The 23352-nt window shown below is 33.2% G+C and overlaps 1 protein-coding gene across 2 annotated transcripts in view; it reads left to right on the top strand.

Annotated features, from left to right (window-relative positions):
* Positions 1–15252: 15252 nt before the first annotated feature.
* The window catches only part of LOC141453928 (uncharacterized), a 133456-nt gene continuing 125356 nt past the window's right edge, over positions 15253–23352 (top strand). The window contains exons 1-5 of one of the 2 annotated variants that reach the window (XR_012458313.1): positions 15253–16253; positions 16444–16546; positions 16693–16933; positions 17225–17423; positions 17621–17762. The gene's annotated coding sequence lies outside the window, so the exon portion shown is untranslated. Of the gene's footprint in view, positions 16254–16443; positions 16547–16692; positions 16934–16965; positions 17424–17620; positions 17763–23352 lie in introns of those variants that run through there. The other variant, XR_012458315.1, reaches the window with a different exon arrangement.

Genomic DNA, 23352 nt, shown 5'->3' with positions numbered 1-23352 from the left:
TGATTTAAATACTTAGTGAACCAAATTTTCTTGTTAAGGTTAGTTAATGAAGTTAATGAAAAAATGTACATGAATAAGAACTGAGAAAAACGAAATTATATTAAAGAATTGAAAGTAATAATGAATTTTAAACTCGATCTATTATAAGGTAAGCATTTTTCAAGAGTAAAAATGAATTTATTACTAACAATAAAGCGTTACAGGAAACAAAACGATAAATCGATCATAAATATGTATAAGATATATTCGGTATATATTATACATCTACATGATAGAAATATATCATTGAAAGAGGCTCTTATTTTGTTGTTGTGGCGATATATTGGTAGAGAAGTGGGGTTTCCAGGATGGCGAACTCCTGAAGGGTAAATGTGAATGTAGAGAAGAAGGAAATATAAAGCTTGGGTTTGGAAAATAAGGGCCGCAGGCAAATGGTAGCGAGGACCTCCTATCTATTTAGGGTTTGTACGTGATCTGTTTGTGTGTGGGTGTCTGTGAGGCGACTGTGAACGTCTTCCTACTAAGCTTAGCCGAGGTTAGGAAACTCTTTCATATGTGAGCTGCAAATATTAAAGGAATATTACATCTTCATAGTTATTGACAAGTTGGCCGATATTATATGTATACCTGTAAAAGGGGAGTATTAACATTGTGACGATGAACTTAGTGGATAGTGCCTTTGATTTCCACATTGTTCTGAATTCAGGTAAAAAAGTCACGGGTAAAATAGTAACAAGAAAAATGGTAGCTAACTTGTGACTCGCATTTCTACATCCCTAAATCTTAGTTCTATGAACTTCACACTTGGTCAACTTATGTAATCCCCTAAAGTTAATTAATACGTAAGTATTCCAAGATAGACATATCTAGCAGCTGTTTCTAGAGTGACTCTGATTCGTTAGAGATATAATAAAAGGGTCTTCAGGCAAAGAAATTCAGTGCCCCCATCTCTGATCAACCCAATTCGCTGACCATGTAATCATCTTAAAAATATCTCTGTAAAATATTTAGAAGGTTTACCACAAAAGGTGGGTGCTGAGGCGCAGAGAATGAGTGTGTCTACAAGTTAATAAAACGAAAACGAAGAAATTAATGCTTAGAAGAAAACTTCGAACACATTATTTCATTATAAATTACTCTTTTGAAGGGGATAATAGCTAGAGCAGGAATGGCGAACCTTTTTGAGACGTGGGTCAAATTTTGTTCATTTTTTTTTTTTTTTTAGTACGTACATAGCTCTTGGGTCACTAATGCCCATTTGCACAAGAGTTAAGCTGAATATTTTCAAAACTAAACATCTTTAAAATTCAGTTGGCTTAACGGGTAAAACGGGACGAAACAAGTGCTATGGAAGTCTCTTTTTACAAACATAACTGAACAAAACCTTACAAAAGTGTGTTTTATCTGAAGAAAAATCTAAATATGGTTATTTGCTTTGGGTTATCGATTTTTTTAACAAACAAAATGTGAGTAAAATTATACATTTTATTTGATATTTTTTAAACACTTTTACTTTATTTCAAATACTACAAAAGCATTTGTCGTCATTTGCGTTTTAGAACTGTAATAATCAAACTAAAGGTATAGATAGGCTTACCATACGTTCCGGTTTGACCGGGATGGTCCCGGTTTGAGATCCCTGTCCCGGCGTCCCGGTCAAACTTGAACAACACCGACACCCCGGCCGATCGTTCCCCCGCGCCCATTTATTAATATGTTTTCAGTTCTTAATAATTTTGATTGCATTTCAAATATGAAAAACACAAATTAAACGAAAAGCAAAACGAAAATGAGCCTCTTCCTCCTCTGCGTCACGGTTTGGCTCTTCGTAATTATGGTAAGCTTAGTTATAGATAGCATTTAAATTGCTTTTGGTCAATGCGTGATTGAAAAAAAATACATATAGAATATAAATTATCCACACAATTAGAAAATCTAAATCAACCCGAGTAAACAAACAAATGATTGCCTAGCAATTGTGAGTCAGTGAAAAAGCTTGCGCAGGTCAGTGTCTGACCCGCGGGTCATAGGTTCGCCATCACTGAGCTAGAGGATGAGTAGGTTAAACACAGAATCCTTAGATGAATTTTGGAGCAGATTTACGCTTACTTATAATTCTAAGGAGTCGCTTGACATTCACGGCACTAAATTTGCAAAAGCTTAAATCCAAATAATACCCGTCATTACCTTACGCATCAGAAACATTGACGCTGAAGAAAATGTCAACTAATTGGCGTTAGGGGTTTGAGAGAAATGTACTGAGGCATATTTTAGACCTTTTAACGGAGTTGAAAATATGGTGTGGGAGGAAAAATGGATTTTTATTTAGTGTTCCGACCGAAACGTATTTCATAATCCTCTGGCAACTCTTTGAAAGAAATATCAAGTTTGAAAAGTCCGAAATTTTTCGGTTTTGAGATTTGACAGACCAATTTGTTCTACATTTTCCTATAAGGTTAACTCAAAATCATGTTTTGTTTTTGCTTTGATACTGAAAGTGGAAAATCAGCTTGAATACAATTACGAAAGGGGAGAGTAGATAAAAGTAGTAATAATGATTTCAGAAAAGAACTTATTACAGCTTTACTTTGTCAGCGGAGCTAGAAATGTAGGACAGCTCGTTTGTAGCTTGCTACACCCACTACTCTGTATCCCACTCATTTTCAACCTTTAATGTTTACAATCTACAATATGAGTGAAAGACAAGTTCTAAAAGGAAAATATGAGGGAACGTTTACGCTACAATAATTCCTAATTTGTAAAATAAGAAATGTATTTCAAAGAAAGATATATACATATCAAATATTTGAATTATATTTTTCCAGCTTTTTTCTTGTGCAGATCAGTACAGCTCTGGAAACATCACACTCAAAGTGGCTTCCCTAGCAAGAGACAGCAAAACAGGAAATCTAAAATAATTTCTCAGGAGTTTCGTAATTTTTTTTTTTCACAGAATACTGTCGGACTTACCAATTTCCGCTAAAACTGCACTAATGCGAGTAAGAATAAAGTCATGTGTGCAATCAGTATTTAAACCCACTGGATATATAACCCTTTTATATAATAAAATTCTACCACTCTGAGAAGCCAAAGCACCAAAATAGAAGCAGTTTCTATAAAGTAAAATCCCCTTTATAAATGATCAATATCTGCACGGACTGTGTAGTTTTATGATTATAAAAATCATAAAGAGAATAGATCTTTTAGATGGCCGTGAATTTCTTTATTATCATCTCTGATTTTATATCCACCCTCTATACAAATGTAATCTAATCTAGTGAAGAATACTGCCGAGGCGCTGATGGAAAGTTTTTTAAATTGAATGGAAACATACCTCAAGGACCTGTTAAATCACTCGCTAAAGATTTTTGAAAATTCAAAATCAGCCATTTGTGAAGAAAACGAGCACGCTATAACGCATAAAATCAGCCACAAAACTATAAGTGCTGAAGTAAAGCGCAAATAGCCTTCGCAGCTGATGCTCTGTAAGGAAAATACAATAATAATAAAAATAAAGGGATAATAATATCCTATTAAGTCTGTCAATTAAAATTGTTAACGCTGAATTGATTACTGCGTTATTATAGTTAAATTAAGAACAGTTGTGAGATTTATCTAATATTGGCTTCCGTCGGGAATCATTTCTATTAGGTACATAAACATTCTTGTGTATTAAAATAATTTGTAAAATATCTCAGTACCAATAATACAATAATTTATACGGGATTTTTTTTTACAAATCATTGGAAGTAGCCACTGGGCAGCGCATTGTTATGAGAAACGGAGGAACCAGTTGGAATTAGTAAGCGGGAGGTCCTAATTCAAGTCAAGGCCCCCAGATCGAATTGAGAAGAGAAGTTCTATTGCGAATTGGAGAATATTGGGAAGTTGAATCCCAGTTTGAATTGGATAGCAGAAGTCCGATTTTAGCTTGTATTGGAGATCCCACCTTGAATTTGGAAGTGCACTTCTAATTCAAATTGATATGCGGAATCCTCAATTCGAATCTAAGTAGCGCAGCTTTGATTTTCTCATCCTAGACGTTCAAGACAAACTTTCTCTGAGTAGAAGGGTAAATTCTCTAAAAAGTTGAAACATTGGCACTCCAAAGAATGAAATCTCAAAAATGGATTTAAAAAAACTTGTTCTTTAATTACTTTTAAATTAGTTTGAAAATAAATAGGTAGTATTTATGCTCTACTTATTCTAAAGAAGTTTTTAAAACTTTTTTTTTGCTCCTTCATCAGAATATAGAAGATAGATCGGTTTGGTATCTATGGTGATGACAGCTACATCATTTGTACAGATAATTAATGGTTTTCCTATAAAACAATTTTTAAAATTTCTTAACTTTCTGTTCAATTGACTCATTAATTTTTTTCCCCCTGATTAAAAAGAACGAAAGGGATATCGATCCTGCCTATGATATTAAGGAAGCTGAAAGCGCCAAAGGATTGGAATTATTCGTTCCCTTTACAAACAGTACTTAATTCTCAAAATAAATAAATTAAATATTTGAATGACAAAAGAAAAGATACTAAATTATTGTAAGTGAGTTTATCTCTCATGGGATCCCAATCTATCATAAATGGACCAAAATTATCTCATGAAAAAACACAATGTGGAAAGAAACAATAATTGAAATGAGTTGTATTTCAATTTTGAATCCACCGCCAACAATTCTATCTCACTGCAGTTGAACAAGCTCACAATTTCTGCCATAAAAAAGACGAAAACTATTTCACATGCCCAGGATAGAGCTTCCGTTCGGTTATTTGCTGAAAATAAAATAACGCTGAATAGGTTCCATTCTTCTATTATAATACAATGCTGCATAACGATCACAATTTTCTGATAATATAATATTGTGCAATCGACCAAACAATATTGACATTTGTATTTTTCAAGTAAACGAGAAAAAAAAAACATATTTCGTAGAAATGAGCTTTTGTTGTGCAGAAAACTGAATTTAAATGTACTATGTTCGTTTCAATTCAAGCTTTTGTAAGCGTTCGTGAGAAGGTTGATTATAATAAATTAAAAAAATTGAGAGAAAGAGATTTATTGCAAACGGACAGAGGATCGAGAGAAAAAACTAATCGCTATTGAATCCCAAACAGTACGTGATTGAATGAATAAATTAAAATGTCCAACCTTTTGTTAAATAAAACCTATTCAAATACTTTTTATTTATTCAGCTGCTCTATGTATATATATGCCTATTAAAAAAGGTTGTTCTTAACTATTTGAAATAATAGAAATCCTGCAATATTAATTTCATTTAAAAAAAATATGAATTTGGGAAGTAACTTAAACTGAGAGACTTCCTTAGTAAACTTGTTAACATTTAAAGGAAACGCCTAATTAGATTTATTTACGTTTGAATTCTAATGCAAACATCCTTTCCTTAACTTGTTTTTCTGTATTTTTGCTGGAATTGAAAGTTCTTAGTTACGTATGTTTGTTTTTTCTAACTTCCTGCACCTAAAGACAAAGGATGTCTTTTATTTTATTAATTGTTTTCAGTTAAATTGGAAAATGCGAAATTCGCATTAAATACTACATATTCTAATTTGATGAAAAAAACAGACATTCCCATATCCAAAAAAATAAATGTATTCAATGCTGCGGTAAGAACTATCATGTGCTATGCTGGGCAGGTATGGGGCTTTCTCAGTTTTAAAGAAATAGAAAAGTTAAATTTATTTTTTGTTAGAAAGTTGTTTTGCCTGCCAGTAAATGCGCCTCATTACATTTTATATCTGGAATCAAATTTTTATCCAATTTTTTGTTACACGTTAAATTTGCATTTGAATTACATAAAGAAAGTTTTAGCTTTGCCAGAAGGGAGACTGCCCAAAGCATTAGCTGAGGAAGTTATAAAGAATAGAATATATTGGCACAAAGAAAACTTAGAGTTATTTGGTAACCTAAACATTAGCTTGGATTATGTAGGTGTTAATCCAGGAACTGTAGTGGCCAGTTTTAAAAGTAAATTTAAGGAAAACATGATATCAAAAGGGTAATATTCGAGCTTCCATTCGTTATATAAACATCTGGTTGCTGATCTTGGAGAGGGTCACTACATATCCGATACTAACAGTTTCGGTCTTATGAAGGTCATTTTCAAGCTAAGAGGGCAGCTAGTTAACTTAAATTATAATGTAATGCGTTCGGAGGAACAGTGGTCATGTACCCTCTGTAACTTAGGAGAACGTGAGGACATGTGCCATTATTTAGGGAAATGCCCTGTTTTACAGGAATATAGAATTAGGTGGCTGGGGAAGAAGGCACTAAGCCAGGCAGAAATTATTAATTTATTGAATAGTGGAAATTGGACAAAGTTGTTTTGCTTTCATGTTTCGGCTTATAAGTACAGGATGTTCCTTATAAGTGAATACAATACGTAGAATTTTGTTTTTGCTTTTGTTTTTTAATTCAAAATATTATGTACATATGTCCGCTCGCTTTACAACAGGACTTGTTTACTTCTGCTTTGTTTTACTTTAGCAAGTAAGTTATTTTTTTTGTTTTCTCAAGTTTTAAGATGAACTCTAGGCTGACGGTATACAACCATGCCTAGCAATAGCTATTAGTTTATTGTTTATATGTAATTTTCTCTTTTTGTAAAATGTGTAATAAAGCTTTCTATTCTATTCTATTCTATTTTATTAATTGATTTCAAGAAATGTTCACTGTATTTAAATAGACCTTGGTTACAAGGTTGGTATGATCTTATTTATTTATTTATTTTTTCATTCGTCTGAAGGCGAATTTTTATTCATTAAGGCCTGAGCCTTTTACAAACGGAGTTTCAGTAAACAAATTACATACATAATATAATAATTAAATGAAATGATAAAACTTGATAATAAAAGTAAAATAAAAAAAACAATATCATTATTGAAATTAAACTAAACAAACAAAAAGTAATAAAAATAATAAAATAATATTTACAGATTCTGTCTAAAGGAAACAAAAAAAATATAAAACCTTTTTAAAACCCAAAAACAAAACTTTAACACCTGAAATTATTCGTTTAGTAAAAATGATCTTAACTTTAATACACTAAACGCGTAATTATATACAATAAGTAATTTTGATTTTTCGCAACTGTACGTTAGTTCCAATAGATCTCTTTGTACCTCAGTGGGCAGATTACTTTTGAAATAATAAATCCTTATGGAGGCATATAGAGGACAAACAGCAAACAGATGCGAGAAATCCTCTTCTACGTGCATATCACAAACTGTGCACAACAATTTACAATTTATGATATGCATGGATTCCTGTAAGGATATTTTGATAAAATATTTATTAGAAGTTCGCATCTGAGCAATCAACCTAGTTACGCTGAAGGGTTGTCTAACATTAATATACTCTTGAGTTACTCCAGCCAAGAGTGGTAGGCTATTGTAAATATCACTAAACCGGGAATATTCAAGAGATTGCCTGTCCAACTGGAGCAAATTAGTATGAAGTTTTGAAATTATTTCTCCAGCAGAAAGTCCATTGAGATCAGACGCTTCAAAAGAAACACCATATTTGCCCAACAAAACTCTCAACTGAAGAAACCAGTTATATTTCACAGGAGCAGTACTCAACTCCAAAAGTCTAAAAAAACAGATACGCGGCAATCTTGTGCTCTCCATAGATAATATATTTTTAATCCAACCGACAGTAATCTTAACAATTTGCAGCAAAACATGAGTTATACCGAATTCAGTTCTAATAATATAATCGGGGGTGTTTCGAGATAATTGGAATAATCGCTTATAAAAGTTCAGATGTGCCCTCTCCAACAAATCGACGTATCTTAGACTCCAGACTTGAGCCCCATACAACATTACACTTCGAGCTATAGCATTAAATACCCTCACTCTCGAGACCCAACTATCACATTTTGATTTTGTTAAGATATTTATAACTGATCCGGCAGCGATATTTGCCTTGCCAATTGCTGACCTGGCAGTCTCTAAAAACAAAGAAGATTGGTTGAATTGCACGCCCAAATAGACAAAGTTATCTACAGTATCTAGCATCACATCATCATAAAAAAACTTATACCTTTCAGCCCTCAGTCTTCCCTTGTGAAAAATTACAATTTTTGACTTTTCAGAATTTACTTTTAAGCCATTCAAAACACAGTAGTTCTTTAAAATATCTAATTTTTTGTTTAAATCAATGTGAGAGTCACTAAGAATAACCATATCGTCTGCGTACAAGAGTAAGATAACATCAGATTTACCATCTATGTTAATACCCCGAGCGTTATTTTCCCGAAAGAAGTTCTCAATATCCGCAATGAAAAGCGAGAAGAGAAAAGGACTAAGGACCTCCCCCTGCATAACCCCTTTTTGCTCACGTGATCTTTTGCTATTATTATTCTCAAGTTGACGTCTCCTCTCCTCCAGAACTTTACAAAAGTTCTTTTTCTTTTTAAAGGAATCATAAAAGTAGAAACTACGAATTCAGGTGACCGATAAAACTGATCATTTAGTTCAGGAATGTAAGTTTACTGAATATACTTGACCATATTGTTCTTTTTAGAATATCAAATTGTAACCAGTCTTTATAATCAGACGCCTTTACAGAAGAGAAAGCTTTTAATGTAATCCATCGTCATTTTGAAACAAAGCTTCCGGAAGTTTGGCACAGTTACACTAAAGCTATACAAAAACTAATTATACACAAGTATAAGTATGTATATACACAAGTACACACAATTGAAATTAGTACCAAAAAACTTTAAGCTTCAATTTTCTTGGAATACAAGATGCTTTCGTATTAAACACAGGCCAATCGATGTGTGCGAATTATCTGGTCCGATTGTGGGATTCGGCAATTGTTTAAAAATCATTTTTTATAATAGAACCATTTAGTTCAAAGTTCATCGTTGCGGTCATCTTTCTGCAAATCTGCAAAAAATCTAGTAATTTTGAATGTAAACTCAATTTTAAAAATTGGATTCGGTTAGAATAAGAGAAGGTAAAAAAGTTAAATGAATTCATTAAAAACAATAGTAGAACAATTATTATTTATATATTTTTTATTTGTAAATGTCCACTATAAAAATCTCTCAATAAAAAAAAAATCCTGTAATAAAAAATGTAATAAAAGCACGCAATACAACTGTATAATGAAATGCCTTAGGTACCATTTGGAATTTTATAACGTTCGGTAAAATTAACGAGTCTAGGATAAGAATTTTTATTCTCTCAAATGGTGAAAAAACATCAAGTGTCCCACCCTAAAAATACTAATCTACATTTGATTAATTTTTCCATATCCAAACGTTTAAAGTTTAACTAAGTTTATTAAGCTAAAAGTAAATTTCTTCTCAAACTGGCACTGCAAGTGTAATTCTTAGTTTAATTATACTATAACCCATTAAACAGATGAATATAATTTTGAAAGTAATTTGTTCTATTATTCAGTAAAATATCTAAAAGAATAGAGAAAGAAGTGGCAAAGATAGGAGAGCCATAAACTGATACAGGGACGAATGTGGAGAAAAATAATACCAATAATAATAAGATTGTGAATGTTTACACAAAAGCGAAACATTGAATGAAAAGATAATAAGCTAGTGAATGGTGAATCATTTGTTACTACTGAGAACATAGACGGAGATTTTGAGAGACTTCTGAGGAGGAGGAGGAGCAGAGTTGAGTTGGGATTCATGAGTAAAATGGCCCAGCTTAGCTATGTTGATATCAACAACGCTCACAGCAAAAATACCACTGCAAACCTTCTTCGTTCATATTTTTGCACACCACTTTGCTCATGTCTCTTCGCGCAGTATAATATTTACTGATTTGTCTTCCTTGGAAGCACACTTATCCGCACAGATGAGGGAACAGACTATCATCCGTGCCTCCGTCTTAAATCATTCTCTTATCTCACACATACTTTCATTTCTTCTTTTCTACTTACACCTTCAAAATGTAAATGATACAAGAAATATGTAAGTAACATACGATTCTTTTGCCTTTCTCAACATTAAATCAACATAATCATTAAATAGAATCTTAAAAGTTGAATTTTCTTTAACTTTCATCAATACAGGACTTCCTGTAGATAGTGAAGTTCGTGATTTAAAAAGTGAATATAAGATCGAAGTTATTCCTAAGTGAACACAAGCAATTATTTCGAGGAATGAGAAATCCGAGTGGGAAAAAAAAATCCAGGAAAAAAGCCCTTCATTAAGAAAAAAAAAACTGGGACAGCCCTATCCCCAGGTCTGCACCTAATTAGCAGCTAAAGGTGACTCCTTTTTGGGGTCTTCCCTATTTCTTGGTTCAAATTTATTTCTTTCCTTTAATTCTCAACCATTTAGGAAGTCCAATTACTCTGCGAGCCTGTAGAGAAAGCGATTCAAACTGTTACAATTATAAATATTTATTTCTCCATTCTTCTTTATGGTATACGATGTATGGCTGAACGAGACTATTGCTGTAAAACATTTTATTTTAAATTTATACATATTTAGTTATTATCAACTTCAATATATACCCCACCCCTATCCCTACAACGCTCCATGCGAATTTACCATTGTTCGAAACAGTGCTGGAAGTCTTTTTCTGTCAGCTCCTGCATGACGCGTGCCGCTTTTTCTTTCACAGCTTAAACTGACTGAAATCGTGTTCCTTTTAATGCAGATTTCACTTTGGGGAACAGTCACTTGGAGCCAGGTCAGGCGAATAAGGCCTGATCTGGCCTAAAAGTGGGATGTCGTACTTGGCTAGAAACCTCTTTACCGACAATGCAGTGTGAGCCGGCGTGTTGTCTTGATGGAGAACCCATGACTTGTTCTTCCACAAATCGGGTCGTTTTTTCCTTACTCTTTCACGGAGTTGAGCAAGCACCTCACGGTAGTAATGTTGATTAATAATAATCGATATTTTCATCCGTTTTGGAGGTGGATGGGCGGTCATTATCTCCGACGTCTTCTCGACCATCGAAGCACTCAAAAACTCGCGAAAGTAATTAACATTCATCACCATAAACTTCTTTTAATAAAAGATAAGTTTCAGTAGCGGTTTCACCAAGTTTCATGTGAAATTTCACGACGATTCGTTGCTCTACTACATGTGTAGTATAATGTTTTCGGCAAAACGAAACTAACACCTCTTACACAAACGACGGTTCCGGATAGACAGATTTCTCTACAAACACGTGAGACACTGCAACCGAAAGAGAAGGCTTTACGCTGCACAGCTGTCGGTCGATAAGATTTGGCGCATGCATAGTTTTTCTGTAGCAGCATCAGTCTCGTTATTTAATAGCCACACCTAGTGAGGACATCTGATCATTTAAAAATACCACTGAAGGCATTAAAACATTTAGATTAGCTTAAATTTAGAATACGTTTTAATTTAATTCAACAAAAAACATTAGCTTCTTAATTGCTAACAACAGCGCGGTTAGCATACTGGACTCCCACGCGGAGGTCCCGGGTTCGAATCCAGCAGCTGACCCTTAGATTTTCTCTTCCTAGGAGCTTCTTACAGCTCACTGTCCGGTGATGGACAGTGTTGTCTGTAACGAGAGAACACTGTCCGGAGGCCGGCAGTGCACTGGAAAAAGCTCCGGGCGCTAATAACCTCAGCTGTTGATGCGCAAAAAAAAAAAAACAGCTAACCCTCCATATAAATTGTTATTTCAATATTTTGCTCGCTTCTAATCTTTCCTGCCCAATATCAGACAGAAGAAAATACGTTGAACTGCCTTTTTATAGAAGGGTTGTTCGTTTTTCATGGTCAAAACTTTTTTCTTTTTTTTAAAGTGGTTTATGACTAACTTTACCTGTGCGAAGACCCATCACTTCTTTTTACTTTTTGCCCAAACAAATATTAACTCCGAAAAAAAAAACCTGGAACAGAAGAGGGTCTATAAGGAAACTAAACAGGTGAAAAATTAACTGAACTGTAAGAAATATTGACCTAAATCTTTGAACATAGTACGGACATTGCTTTCTAGTGATAGCATCAAAATTGGCTATTGAAGCAATCCAACTGAAGAGAGCATCTTTTCGTTTTAACTGAACCTTTACGCTTTTAACCTCATTTTATTCGTAGCAAATAAATAAATAAAGAATAAAATGAAAGAATCATGTCAAAATCCAAATTTAAGTTATTATTTAAAAATTTGATTTGATGAGGCACACTAACTACAATTCTTGAGGGTCTAAAACAACTACAACAGTGGTCTTCCTACATACATAATAATTAAAGTTTTAAAAAACTCAATCAAAAGAGTCACAGAAAATTTGTTAAATTTAATATAAACAATTTAATTTAATTATTGCCTAAGTTCCTAACCCTCATCTGTTTCTTAGCTAAGAAAGGAGAAAGCAGCTAAGAAAGGACTATAACTCCAGATTTTTTATTCTATTTCAGTAGCCCACAATTCAGTATTAATTATAAATTTTCAAAATAAAACGGCACTAAGTCCAATGGCTGAATTTTAACTAGCTGAACAGTTTGGCAGAATATATAAGGCTCTTTTATTACTAAGAGATTAAAATGTAATTCAACCCTTCTACTTTATTCAAAAGGGCACCAATTCAAATCAAGTGTCCTGTAAATAGAGAAGGTCCCGTTCCAGTTAAGGGCAAAAAGAGAACACACTCCGGGCATGAGCCTTTGGCCCTAGAAAGGATTTCCAGTAGTACTCAACTAAAAGACTCTAATTGAGTCCATTTAATTTCTAAGTTTTTATTTTTCTTTTTTCCTTATAAAGAAAGTTCGAAGGAAATCGTCTCACCAATATAGTTCTTATAATTCTATTAGTTAAATTCTCATTAAAAAATTTATCCATCAAAATTTGTAAAAAGTAGATAGTTAGTTAAGTTTGCTTTTTAAGTTTGACTACTGTTCTTAAGTAACTTAACTTAGCGGTATTGCTTATCTAATTCACTTTAAATGGCATGCAGTTTTTCTTCGGAATTCTGTGATTTATATTCATTTATAATAAAACGCTCAACGTCCATGGATATTCTCAACGTCCTCTCTTTACAGACCAGAATGTCTATCACCAAACAGTGAGCTGATAGTGTGAAATTTACAACTGAAGCCAAAACTTATTACATTATCGGTTTTGGGAAAAGATGAAACCATCTATCTTCGAAATCTATTCATAAAAACCTTGAGGAAATTTCTTTTACCTCGAAAAAACGAAACAAGTAGTTAAACTTTAAACTTTTCATGAGTATGCTTTCTGCCAACAATTTTTGAGAATCAACTTTTATAAAATCATCAGTTTTAGTGAGTAAGAAAACTGAGAAAGTCTAAGAGAGGTAGCGAAAATGGAAATACCCTATTCAGAAACATCTCTGAAAACTTTTCAAGTTCCATTTTAATGAATGAAAGGTCCTCTCCTATCTTTTACTTTAGATTAAAGAATATTTAAATCAAACTCAGACATTCCTAGACTGAAGAAATTTGCATGCAAGACAAAGAGAAAAAGCACCAATTTTAATATTTTTTTTACTGACGTATCTTAGAGATATTTCAGCTAAAGATGTATTTGGGTTCGTTGATGGATAATGTCATAACCATCTCATATTTTCCCAATTTCTGCCCTGTTTCAAATTTTGTATTCTACCCCAGAGTTGAGAGTTAGACTTCCATTATTAAACATTCTTTCACAGGGACTTCTTAGTGAGGAAACTTTAACTATGAGCAATGTTTCTCTCTATTTCTCTCGGTTCTCACAATATTGGTACTTCAATAACAGAAGAAACTTCGTACTTTATTTTGATGATCTTCCACAGTTCGAATCTAACATTGTTAATTACATTCGGGTTCGGCCTCAATAGATTCGAAAACTAATAACAATAGTGTGAATATCCAAGAATTAATTAGGTAAGTAATTGCAGAATTGCAATTTGATCCAGTATAAACTTCATAGAAGATCTCAAGTCATATTACAAGTGTTTAATAGCTTATTGAACAGAGAACTCGATTCAATTATTAGCAAAGTTCGTCAGTTCATAATGTTGGCGGTTGGTCTAAGATAGAGGTCTCGCTTTTGTTTCTGAAGGTAGCAAGGATAAGTTGAACGTAACATAATTGCATAAGTTTAATAATTCTTAAAACACTGTTTAGCACTTTTTAAGCAAATTCTAAATGAATTTGGAACAGCCCGCTTACTAAAAGAAAATTGCGGCTTGTTAGAAGAACTTTGAAAAGAAAGAAAGAAAAAATTAATTAAATAGTTTTAACTAGAAGTCCTGAGGGCATTTTATGGAATTCTCTGCTGGCTTCCTTTCATTTCAAAGGAAGAAAGTTTTGTCATTGCCGAGTACTTTACTCCCGTGGAATGTGCCTAGGATGCCTTTATTTTTGCCCTCTCCCAAGATCTTACGGAATTTTTATTTGGAACAAACATCTGATTTGGAAAACTCACTTGACTATCTCTTACGTAATTATTGCTCTTAGCCCAGGGGTCGGCAACCCGCGGCTCGCGAGCCGCATGCGGCTCTTTTATCCAAATTTTGTGGCTCTTCAGCCTGTCCAAAATAAATTGTATATTTCAATTTTATTGAAACAAATGAAAATTTCATTTATTAAAGTAAAGATATTTTTCCAAAAAGAATTTTAAATGAGATTTGGTTTGAAATTGAATAGAATTATATTAAAATAAAGTACGTAATATATAGGACTGCCGCCATTTTCATTCAAACACAGGTTTATTTATTATTTATTTGTTTATTTACTTTGCGATATGTGAAAATAAATATATAAAACAATTAAATGTTATTGAATATCATAAAATAATAATTTGTGAATACAAATGATCTACAGAGTTTGTTCATTCTACCATCCTTGCGGCTCTTGTTAAGATTTATTAAAATTATTTAAGGAGAATTGGCTCTCGACTTAAAATAGGTTGCCGACCCCTGTCTTAGCCAATTTACTGATATAATAGTATTATTACTCGATTGTTGAAAGTAAATGAATTAAAATAAAGATGGCAAAAAAGTATAATCGCATAGAATCAATTTTTAGAAAAACAGTTTTTGAGGAAATAGCAGAAATTTCCGCACTCCATTTATTTCAGGCTCAGAATTTAAGCAGAACATTTAAGCCACGTTTCAAAAGACACTTTATACGGGACCACACAGACAAAAATCTACTTTAGAAGTGTCCTCAATCAAAATGTTCTCAATAAAAGTTGTAAAATAAATTTGGAGCGATTAACGAGAAAATATCACGAAATATTTATTCTATAATTCATCCCTAAATTTGGGTCGGTTGGATCCCTTGGAGTTCGCAAGTGAAATATATTGTTTTAAGCTTCCTGTAATTTATTTTCGAGCTAGAATGTTCACATACATTCACAAATAATGTTCCAAAATTCCACTTTAGGGAGGCCTCAAGGGAAAATTCAAAAAATGATTTTTTTGGGGGAGAAAATATTTAGAAAATTTGACATGATCACAGTACTTCTTCTTACTTTAAAAGCAACGGGAAAAAAAAGAAGATAAAATCGGGAAGGGATTAGATTTTGGCTAGGGAATGGATTAGCTGAGAAGTTAGCGTTAAGAATAAGAATATCAATGCGGAGATCGCACGGTCGAATTCCAGATGTTCTCTTCCTAGGAGCTTCAGTGTAGTCCAGTGTAGGATAGTATCTGTAACGAGAGATCACTTACCGAAGGCTAGTGGAGAAAAAAAACAAAAACAAAAAAAGGAACAGCGATGAACACATAAACCGAGTCTATCTTTCTACCAGGAAATTCCTTATAAACAGAAATATCTATCCTAGTTCTAAATGTACTGATTTTTATAATAGTTTTTTAATATAATGGTAGCTTTATAATGTGGTGAATAATTTTTGGCGGTGAAGCCAAATTATGGTTTTGCCCCAGGCGCCAATTTATTCTTGACGCGGACATGCTTTAACGAACACATGATATTTCTTAAAAAATGTGTACTTCACAACTACCCAAGAAATCAATCTGTAGTTCGAAAATTCTGCCCTAGAGGGCCTAATTGAAATTCGCTGTTTATTTCTGAACTTGAGCACTGGTGGGGAATGATGGGAAGAATTTTCAAGTGACGCTTATTACGTCATTTCCTCTAGCGTGTTAGTGCGGTAACTAACAAAATGGACGGCACAAAGAAAAGTTGCGTATTCTTACGATTTTCAAGATGAATTCTCCATACTAACAAATATTTTATAGGTGGTCAAGGCAACATGGTTTTTGTACGTTAGTTCAACTAATTATGTCAGGTTTGGCAAGTGTAAGTTATGTCAATTTTTTCTATTACAAAATCTAGAATTTACATATATTTCAAAAAATACAATTGAAGAAATAGCTCGAAGAATAGATTGAAATAATTTCGCAATATATCTTACAATTAATTTTTAAGGAGGTACGTAAGTTTTGAAGTTTATTGGTTATTAGTATTATGATTATTCTTTTAATATAAGGTGGTGTAAACAACTGAGAGCATTGGCGCCAAAAGCATTCAAGCCACTGCCGGTCTTCAGCTGGTGTTCACTCGTTACACATAACAGTGTCCATCACTGGATAGTAAGTAAAACAAACTTAGAAATAATAAATCTAAAGGCGAGCAGCTGGATTCGACCCTGGGGTCTCCGCGTAGAAATCCAGCACGCAACCGACTCACTATAACTCTTCCTTGCTATATATTTGTACATTTTTTTTTTTTTTTTAAGAAAGCATGTGAAGAAACAGATCCCCTCCAAACAGTTGCTTGAAACTGCGCTTAGAAAACGGAGGGTTGGAGGACCCAGATTGCATTGGCATGACGAAATCGCCCAGGACGCGAGGACATCCTTCGGACTGCTTTATTGGATGGCTGGCGCTAGAGATAGCCGCGACTGACGGAAACGTATTGAGGAGGCCAAAATCTGCAATACTGAGTTGTAGAGCCAGGAACAGTAGAAAACATCTGAGGTAATTAGTTAGTATCCGAAGCTTTATTTAGTGTTCATTAGTTAAAGACATTTTCTATAACTTAAGTGAGCTCCTAGAAAAAGTGAATCTAAGGGCCAGCAGCTGGATTTAAACCCGGGATCTCCGCATGGGAATCCAGTTAGCTGACCATTGAGCTCATACCTTCATCATTATTATTATGGTTTATTAGGAGGTTTGAATGTTACTCTAGAAATAAATTTGGACAAGCTTTCCTGCCTTATAATTGAAAAATTGGATATCAGTGAGCTCACACATCTGCAAAACTAATAGATTGGCGGACTACCCAATGGTTGCACTTCCTATCACTTCATGAAATCCGATCTCCCGGCCACTGACGCTCCATGCAATGGTAAGGATTGCCTGGGTGAGTTAGAGCAGAGTGTCTCTGACCACGAGATTGATGCGGATGGACAAGTATTGACGGAGTTACTTGCATTAAGAAGAAGCAACAATTGGAGCTCTGATAAAGGTATAAAGATTATGAACTGGAGAGATTGGAGTTTGGAAGGCTTAAGCTTGTCTTTGAAAGTAGCTTATAAGCTAGCCCAAATGAATTTTTAAGGACAAGTTTAAAACTAATCTTATTTTCAGTAATGTCTGTTTGTATTTGTTGTTAAATACTTTTTGAGCAGTCTAGATTGGTAATTCAGTTTTTGGATGTTACAGCGTGGCGAGTGGGTGTCGGTTCGAGGATAATCAAGGGAACCTAGTTCAAGGATCATCTAGTTCGACTAAGATGGACCAGGACCATTTCAATTCAAGGAATCAATCGGAGATGAAGTGTTTACGGAAATCATGAGTCATTTTAGTATGTAACCATTTATTATAATTCCAAATATTTAATTTTAACATTTTCAGTCATATTATTTTTCTAGTAAACGATACATTACCTTACAATTTCGACTTTTAAATTTATTTTTTTTCTAATTTGAATCTGAAAAATTTCGATAGTTATTATGATTGTTCAAGTGAATGCGCTCAAAAAAAAAGAAAAAAAAAAGTGCTCTTGTACATGTGGAGTTATAATTTATGCTAACGATTGGTTTAACAATTGAGTAGCCTGAAATGATATGTTCATTTTCTGTGTTGAAACTGTTGGAAACCCACTATTTGTTAGGTTTAATTGAATCACCAATATTGAGGATATTATTTCAAATTTCTGTTAGTTAACATTGATTGATTGATTGGTCGAGGTTGAAGGTATCAAATAAATTAGGTAGTTTGTATAATTTTGGGGAAATATATACTATGTGCAGACTGCGTTTGATAAAATGGTACATAGAGATGAAGATAGGCAGGATATATGTAGACAAATGTGTTGTCAGAAGTACGTTTTCTAGCTAAGATATGTACGATACATTGGTTGCCCTTTTAAGACTTAAAAGGCTTATTTTCAGTTTGTAAGACCATGATCAGTCTACGGAAACCTTGCTTAGTCAAGTCGAATTCCATTAATCCCAAGGGGATTCTTTTGTGTTGTCAATAAATTCCATCTTGTGCCATTTTTATTCTCTAATTGTGCTATACATCTTAATCGTAATTAGCTAGGCCTCCAATATAATTATTTTTGTTAATTTTTTTCCGTTGTAGCTCGCATGTTTTTCTTATCCTGGGCTAGTTTCGGACTTTCATCAGAGCTTGAGTAATCTTGGTGTGGAATACTTGAATTCAACTGTGCTTCTGTCTCACACTACACTTGCACTCTAATTAATCAAACTCTGATGTGGATGAAATTCCAAACTATCAGGGATATAAAAAAACGTTCAAGTAATGACGGATAAGATCTGTGGTATTATTACTGCGAGCTTAACCTCATTTTGAATAATTCTTTTTGGTTTAATTTATTGTAAAGTATACTGATATTCCAGTTAATCCAATGAACAATGCATGTAAACTTTATTTTACATTTGTCGTTATCCTTTTTGACGTCACAATCAGTTGTTTAAATCTAATAAATGGAATTGACTGACTGATTTAAAATTACGTTTTTAGAATTGAAATGCGAGCTTTATAAACAAAATGTTACAAATCTGCCTTTTCACTTAATCGGATGTAACTACTCTCTTAATTAGTTATATCCGATTTCGATGTAAAGGATTAGATTTCAGTTTTCAATGACATGCTTAACATTTAGATTATTTCTGTTAGATTAATTGAAAGCCGCAATTCAGTTAGATTGGGTATGTTTATGAATTTATATTAGCAAACGGATTTTCTTAGAATAATTGAATGGATATTGTGTAGTTCAATCTTTCTCTATTTTAAAGATAAATTTCAGTCATATGTTAAGCTTTAACAGTTACTATTATGGTTCCATCAATCAGTATAGTTCTAGCCCAGACAGACCTAACGTTCTTTGTTCCTGAGCATAGAGGTTAATTTGCCTTTTCTGCTTTATGTTGAGCTCGCCAAGTTATTAACTTCACATACAATTGCTCCTCACCCCTTTGGAATACATTCACATTTACAACTCAATATTTTCTCTAGGATTCACTTATTCTTTGCTAATACTTAATATAATTCACTAATAATTTTAGGTACATAAGTGCGTGTTATAATTAAGTAAAATTCAGTACTGGACCCAAATTTTGTTACTCACCGTCGTTGCTTGGGAACTTTTCTTTAAAGAAGTGACCAAGTTCTTCTCGTACACGCACATATCACTGTTTCTTTATAGATCTGGTTTTTTCCTGCTTTATTTACTGTTTAATGAGGGTCGTTGGAGTGAGTGGTTTCTTTTCGAATTATCAATCTTTTAGGTAAATCCTGTAAAAAAAAAATAGGACTTTTATTTCACAATTTCTGAGTATTATTAAAGGCGATTAATTTAAGTTAATTTCTTGTCACCATATTTTTCTTTTGTTTGAACATGGTGAGATATTTGATTTCTGTCTATTAAGTTCAATAACTGGGCATTTCACAATTATGCACATTTAGAAGTTGGTTACTTGCACTGACTTGGAATAGTTTTTCTTTCGTATGAGGTATTTATTGAATAATCGTGAGTGGGGCCGCTTCTGGAGCGCCCAACTTGATCCTCCGTCCACAGCGCCTTTTTGCGTGATGAACACTCAACAAACTTTATTGGATCTTAATTTTTTTTTTCGGTATGTTTTTATCTGATGACCACTTGTTTTCAGTGCCCGTCATTTTTCGTTGTTGCAGCCGTATTTGTACTCACGCAGTTAAGACTGCATCAATATGCTGAGGGAATCCAGGTGACTGGCTTTCTAGATCAATAACTGTCTCCTTTTATGCTCCTATTGTACAGCAATATCTGGATGTTCTAGACTAGACTATCTGGTGTCTTTGAATATACTTGCTTCAGAGATTTTAGAATGCTGGTTGTACTGCACTTAGGGCCATATAAATTATGTTAACATATATTTATCTACTCGCATCTGGTAAACTGAGCCTGTATTTCGTTTTTTCGATTACAACTGTGGCATCTCAGCTCTGCTCGACTTTAGAATTCTACCATATATAATATTTTTCTAATTCTACCTGATTATTTATTTATTTATTGATGATTTATTAATTTATTATTGATATCAATCTTAATTGCGGACGTTGATCATTAGTGTTAAAACAGAAAACGTAAAAACAAAAAATAACTACTCCAATTCAGAACAATACCAAGAGAAAAATTGAAGGTGAATTGCGATGGGCTGTGAAAGGTGATATGAATATGGACTGACATAAAAATAACTATTTTTCCTATACGATTTTCTATCCTTTTTTTACTATGTCAGAAAATATTCTTTAAAATAAATTAACATTATTATGAAACAAGATTTATTTGAAATTTTAATATGAAAAACTTAACGTGATTAAAAAATAACTTTCGTATTGATAAGTCCAGATTGATAAGCTGAACCAATTGCACAAATTGCTGAAGATTCATAATCGTAATGAAAATTGTATCAAGTCTTTCGTTTAGAAAGTCAGCAAGTACAATTCTTGACGGTGATGAAGAGTATGAGCATGATTCAGTGCATTAAATTAGATTAATGTACATATAATGAATCCAAATTCAAGATTCTCCACCTCGATCAAAAAAACGTAAAACAAGTGAAATGGATGATCCTTTCTAGCGATCCAGTAAAGTTTAAATCCACTTTATTATTCGTTTGCGAACATTTACAATAAGTAAATTGGTCAATTACCATCCATCCTTCTTACTTTGTAAGGCATTTTTCTGGAAATTCGTTTTTTACCTTTCGAAAGCAGACAATCTAATAAACTTGGAATTTAATAATAATATTCTAGAGGTCTGTTGGAAGCTTTTATCGAACAAATGAAGGATATTGATTGAAATTATACCCCTGAAAGCAATTCCACTTCAGTTAATCTTATTTTCTAACACAGAGATAACTTTCTAATCATGAGCATGTATACTCGAACAATAAGGACGACATGTAGAGCACTTAAAAGTTATTATCGAGGTAGAAATTTAACGGCACTGTAATTTTTATGCGTCTCGCATTAGAAAAATTTGATGCGAAACTATTAGATTTTTTTTTATGAGTTTTCACTGAATATATTCAATTCAAACCAGATGCAGGAACGGAATTGATTTGTCCATAGACTAAAAAGGAAAACTATCCACTCACCATTAACCACTTTCCTTTTTCCAAAAACTAAAAAGTAAATGTATTGATCTGTATGTTCATTGATTTTTATCCAACTTAACTTCCTTATTTCTGATTGGTTTTCTGATTATATTCTAAGGTAGATAGCTCTTCTACATTATGGATTTATCCTTTATAGAATTTGATTTCCACTTTTTTAGTGCAGTAATAGAAGAAATAGTTCAGGATGTTTGTAAGAGTACGTAATAACACTAGCAGCTGTGTTGCTATTATGCAGGGAATATTTCCTAACTAAAAAAATTCTTCCCAAAAAGGCTTCAACTCCGCTGCTACGTCCTTTACAGGAAGATTCTTGCTGGCCTGCTACTATCCTGAAGCACGTCTACCCTATGTCTTGTACAACATTCCTTTAACTGTCTCACTTTCTTTGTGTTAGTACGTTTTAGATTCTTGAGATTGTTTTCCTAGGTATTGCAGGATTTCATCTTATTAACCATTGAACTACCTCAGTTTGCTCCCAGGGACACTTGTAGCATTTTGACTTTGATTGACTGATTTCGCCTAAACAATAAAACCAACGGAATGTTTCAAAAAATAATATTTAATAATTCTTCTAAATCGGAGTAATCATTCGTCTGTTATCATATCTTCCTCCAATTCAACTTTTTCTCTTCTAGTTTTTCTACAATATTCACCTTTTCACTCCTTTCCTGTTAGAAAAGAACTTCCTTGCCAATCTTATTTTTCATATTTAATTTATATTGAACTAGCGATTATTTAATCTGAGTAAAATTCATCAATGGTTGCTACAGGGTGATTGGTCCCATGATTGTAGGGCTCAATAGATCAATTTTGGTCTTGAGGCCGGACTCCTTTACATAAAATCAAACAAAAAGCCGTTGATTGAGGGAATTCGGAAGCACGGGTACAACAACTCCGTTTTAGCAAAACAAAATTAAATTCTTTGAGAAATAATTGCATTAATGCATAGCATTCCCCAAAATTTTGGAAAATTCAAGGTCTGCAATAAACTGAAAAATATTTCGTGGGCCAGATAGAATGAAATATAAAATTTGGTTGGCCTCTGGTGGAAAGTTATTGAGTCGAGACATTTCTAGATAATGTCCCATTTCCATAATGTTAAGCTAAGGCTTTTGTGGATTTAACAAAGCCGAGATTATCAGCTTTGTCTTGGCTGGATTTAAGTACATTAATTTCATATTGTTAATGTTGTATTATGCTGGCTGAGTAAAAAACACTGAGGCAAAGAGTAATTACGGTTTAATTTGTGGTGAGAGTATTACAACTTTATTATATCCGTAAGATTTATAACTTTTCTGGTTAAATGCGTAAATATAACATTAATTAATAACTCCCCTCGACATTGTATAGATATGGCGATGAATTTGAGTTGACTTAGCAACTGTGTAACTAACTTACGATTAAAACATTATATGTGGTGCGTTAAAAGAACTGATATTTCTTTTTAAATTGCGGATTCTTTCGCATTTGACCTTCAAAACAATAGTATTTATCGTCAAATTTACATAAATATATATCTACATTTTGCATGGTAAGAGTTCCAGATTACTTCATCTGTTCCTCTTCCATTTAGATCTAAATTAAATTTTTCTTGAGGTTCTAGTTATGCTACTAGGAAAAACCAAACAAACCCCAGCTCTAATTGTTTCAAATTATGTTGATAAACAGAAAATGGTTGTTTAACAAAATGTTTTTGCGGCTCATTTACTATTACTTCATAGTTAGCTATGTTACTGATTAACGGATTTATACTAAGTGTAGTGT

Source organism: Rhodnius prolixus, unplaced genomic scaffold (assembly GCF_049639745.1).
Source record: "Rhodnius prolixus isolate KJV_2025 unplaced genomic scaffold, Rpr scaffold_9, whole genome shotgun sequence".
Classification (NCBI taxonomy): Eukaryota; Metazoa; Arthropoda; class Insecta; order Hemiptera; family Reduviidae; genus Rhodnius; species Rhodnius prolixus.
This window is presented reverse-complemented; position numbering and strand designations above follow the sequence as displayed.